Source organism: Mus caroli, chromosome 13, assembly GCF_900094665.2.
Source record: "Mus caroli chromosome 13, CAROLI_EIJ_v1.1, whole genome shotgun sequence".
In the NCBI taxonomy this organism is placed as follows: Eukaryota; Metazoa; Chordata; class Mammalia; order Rodentia; family Muridae; genus Mus; species Mus caroli.
This window is the reverse complement of record NC_034582.1, coordinates 82,434,953-82,439,633: the sequence shown is the minus strand read 5'-3', so window position 1 is coordinate 82,439,633 and position 4,681 is coordinate 82,434,953. Positions and strand designations below refer to the sequence as shown.

Sequence of the window (4,681 nt, the reverse complement as noted above, 5' to 3'; positions counted from 1 at the left end):
CCCTTCCCTTCCCTTCCCTTCCCTTCCCTTCCCTTCTCTTCTCTTCTCTTCTCTCCTCATTTGGGGATGGTATGTGGGGAATTCTGCTACTTTTATTTTTGCATGTAAACCACTAGAGGAATCTTGATGCTGGGCACCCTAGAGATTACACTGGAGGTTTGTAGGCTCCAGACAGGAGCTGGGAAGTCAGGTGATAGAAACAATGATTCAGATCAATCACATGATTACAAAGCTGAGGTCTCCATCAGGGTTCTTGGTGGTCAGGCATGGACATCTAAGGAAGCAGTGACATGGCAGGAGCAAGTACTAGGAAGGCCTTGAACTGCCTGGATGTCATCAGGGACAGAAGATCTAAGCAGCTGGTGGCTCCATGCCAGCTTACACTTCTGCAGAGACTGGTTCACAGAGCTGATCTGGTTCATTTTGAGCAGGAGGCAGTTGCAGGACTACTTGCCCACAGCCTTGGCAATGCACTTAGGGTTTATCACTATGAGGTTATCATGTACCACCTAGATGCCGGCACTAGCACTGAACTTTGGCCAAGCATCCCAGTTTTCCTGGTCAAAGGGGTCTTCAGTGGACACTACTGGGTAGTCCTGGATGAAGGACTTGTACAGGTCAGCCAGATGGTCAGTGTGATGTACCTGCTGGGGCCATCTGGAGACTGGAAGTCCAGGTCATACTTGCCAGACCTATAGAACTCAGAGGAAGCCACATCCATGCTGATGGCAGACTGCTCAATTGCAGTCTTGAGTAGCTCCAGTTCTTCTTTGTTCACCAGGATGTTAGGTGCAAATCTGCCCTTATCACCCACATTGGTGGCAATCCTTCATGTACTTCTCCTTGATAATGTTCTTCATATGATATACCTCTGCTCCAATGTGCATGGTTTCCCAGAAACAGGATCCCCCAAAGGCAGGATTATGAACTCTTGCATGGCTAGCTTTTTACTTGCATGAGAATCACCATTGATCACATTGAAAGCTGGGACTGGCAGGAGGAATTCAGGGTTGCTGGGCAAGTCAGCAATGTAACAGTAAAGGGCATGCCCTTTTCTACGGCACCAGCTTTGCAGACAGCCAGGGACATTCCCAAGGTGGCATTTGCACCAAATTTAGATTTATTCTCCATGCCATCCATCTCCATTATCAGCTGGTCAATCTTCTTGTTCCATAACATTCACTTTCTTGCTAATCAGAGCAGGTGCTCAACAACCTGAGAGACACCCTTCCCCAGGAAGCGATCTTATCATTGTCTCGGAGTTCTAGGGCCTTGTAGGTGCCAGTGGATGTACCACAGGGCACTGCAGGTTGGAAGAGACCTTCTGCTGTGAAAAGATCCACCTCAACAGTGGGATTCCCATGGGAGTCAAATATTTCTCTTGCATGGATGTTGACAATAGTCATGGTGAATTTCTGGCAGTCGGATGGCTGCAAAGGAAGGAAAGAGAGTTCTATAGACACTGAAGAGAGCATTAAGGACAGATGTGAGCACAACCCTGTATGGGACCTTTTCTGAATTTTCAATGTTATGCATTTGAATTTGTCTGTAATTCATGTAAAATTTTCCTGTTTTAGTATCTATTAATTTGTTTTTGTATTTTCTATTTCCACCCTTTCATTAGTCCACGAAGAGTCACTTATATTTTTATAGTAGCCTAGGTTCTATGTGGAACAGATGCTAAAGTTTAAAGTAAATTTATATTAAGGCATATACCTGAGTCAGTAAAATAGGGGGGTGAGCTGAGAAAGAACTCATGTGACTACCAGATCAGCAAGCTCCCTCACACAAAGAAATAAAGGAATAAAAATTGAGTGAATTCTCCTTATCCAACTATGTAATATACAGCAGCTTTGGAAAGGTATTTAGAAACTTTATGAGATGAACATCATGGGAGAAGTTCAGTGTTGCCAATACCAAAACATATGTTATTATCACTGATCTTGATTTTAATGTGTATGTGATACTGAGTTTCAGAGTGGAGATAAGGGTGGTTGCCCCTTGATCATACTCCCTGAAAGAAGCTTTGATTGGTACTTGCACAGCTTCTAAACTTTACCACTGCAGAGAGCCCTGCTTCTATTTTGTAACTGTCCTGTATTGTAAAATAGTGTATTGTGAAACTAAAAAAAAAAAAAATTCATTCACTCTAAAATCATAAGTTTCATTATGACATTTTATGCATATTTGTCATATATTTTGTTTATCTTCACCAATTACTACCTTCCTATCTATGGCATCCTTCTTTGTTTCCCAAGTGATGCCTCTTTAATTTTCACGTTATATGGTACTGTCATAAGTACATACACACATCGGAAAATAATCCTACATTCTATTGATATTTTGAAAGAATATTTCCTTAATACTCTATGATTGAATTGAGAAAAAGCAGGAGAAAGAACAGGTGCATTTTTAGTATAATAATTTTATGAATTTTATATATAATATAAAGAGTAATTTGAGGAAGAAAGAACTAGTCTTTGTTGGTAAGTTTTTTAGTTTCCAGAGAAGGGATAATAAAATTGAATAAACACTAAAATTGTTGTTTAGATGTGAGTTTTTCCGCCTTATTTGTATATTTTCTTCTTCTTTTTATAATGCATAGTGATTTTCCATAATAATACTTGTTCACCCATAAAATAATCATTTTAAAAACAAAACTGTTCATAAGTGACTGAATTAAAAATACTACTTACAAAACAATGTTTGACAAATACTGATTTATTTCTCAAAAAAAAAAACCCCTGAGATCTCACGTTTAATCAGTGTTTTCCAACAACCTCATACACACATCTAAAAATATATACTATGTAAATGTTAGGTAGAGTTTAATGGTTCACTGTCCATACACTAAAAATTTAATATCTATTATTAAATTGATTATATTGATTTTATAATTTTAAAGAATTATATAGAATAGTTTTAATAGTGTGGAAAATAACATAGCAGGGAAGGTTTTTGTTTGTTTGTTTGTTTGTTTGTTTGTTTGTTTTTGTGGTTGTAAGAAGATCCTGTGTCTCAAAGACCATGAACTATGAACAAATTGGTACAATAGTCAAAGAATTTCTTTGCATAAAGAGTACATTTTTCATACTTTCTTTAAATTATCATTGTTATTTTCTATTGTTTAAAATTAAGATACTTGTTGACATTGAAAAGCAAAAGAAAATTGTAAAATTTTCTATTGTGAAGAAAAATCAAAAAGAAGAAATATATCCAAGTGGAGTAGATAGAAAGAAATAATCAAACTCAGGGCTAAAAATCAATCAATCAGAAACAAAAAGAGTAATACAAAGAATCAACTAACCAAGAGCTGTTTGTTTTTAGAAAATCAGAAAGGTAGTCAAACCCTTAGCTGAAAGGCAGAGAGCCAATATTCAAATTAACAAAGTTGGGGAAATAACAACAGACACTGTGGAAATCCAAACAAACATTAGATACTACTTCAATCATTTGTATTCCAGAAAACTAGAAATTCTAAATGAAATGGATGATTTCTGAATACATTCTAATTACCAAAGTTAAATAAAGTTCAGAAAAACAACTTAATAGTCCTAAAACCAGTAATGGATTAAGAGCGGTCATTAACATTTCCCAACCTAAAAAAGCATAGGGCCAAATAGTTTTAGAGCAAAATTCTACCAGACTTTTAAATAGGAGTAAATAAAAATTCTGTCCAAATTATTGCACAAAATACAAAACTTTGCCAAGCTCATCCTAAGAGGCTACAGGTATCATGATACCGAAACAACACAAAGAGTCAACAAAGAAAGAAAATTTCAGATTAATTTCCTTTATGAACATTGATGCAAAAATAATTAATAAAATACTTGCAAACCAAATCCAAGAAGTGTTGGGAGCAACCTTGTTTGAACATTTACTGCCTTAAGTCTTGGCCTCTGTGGGTAAGTACTACCCAGCTGAGTACAAATAGACATAGATCCTGAAGTCAGCAGAGAGCAAATAGCTATAAATCTTGTGGATAGTTGCCTAATAACCCATTCGGTTCTGATCTTCCTGCTGAACTGTTTATCCAGTCAATATCCTGGTCCTGGGAACAGGTGCATTACCCAAAGACAAAGCAACCCCCTCCACCCCTCTTCCTGCTCCTCTGAGTATATAACCTATGTGAGAAAAATAAAAATTTGTCAGCTTGAACAGGACGTCTTGTCTTGCTGTCCATTCTTTGTGTTTCTTGTCCCCCATTCTCTTCCAGGTCACCAAGTCCCTGTTCAACTGTCCTGCGGGTTGGGACAAACTGGCACCCAGAACATGGGGTTTCTTGGGGATCGCTGAGGAAGAGAATGCCACTTATCATTGGAGGGTTGGCCTACCTGCTCATCTCAGGAAGTGGCAGAGAGCAGCTTCGGTTTGGCACTATTCCATGGTCCACCTAAGCATGAGACAGTCTGGGAAAGAGAACATAAATGGTACAGATCTTGGGAGGAATACCTTAAGACATGGGACAAGCATTTTATAAGCAATCACTTTTTGTGACAGGGCTCAAGGAGTCACTCAAAACGCGAGGAAGTAGGGTTAAAAAAAGTGGGGGGATTTGAAGAAATTTTTAGATTTTGTGGAAAGATTTGCCCATGGTTCCCCCAAGAGGGAACAATTTATATAAAGGAGTGGAACAGAATTGGTGATTGTTTAAAAGATTACTGTGAAGCATTTGGACCTA

The 4,681-nt window shown here is 38.0% G+C and overlaps 1 pseudogene; it reads right to left on the bottom strand.

The window, feature by feature from the left end:
* Nucleotides 1-260: 260 nt before the first annotated feature.
* On the bottom strand, nt 261-1,406 carry LOC110307723 (annotated as a pseudogene).
* Nucleotides 1,407-4,681: the final 3,275 nt, after the last annotated feature.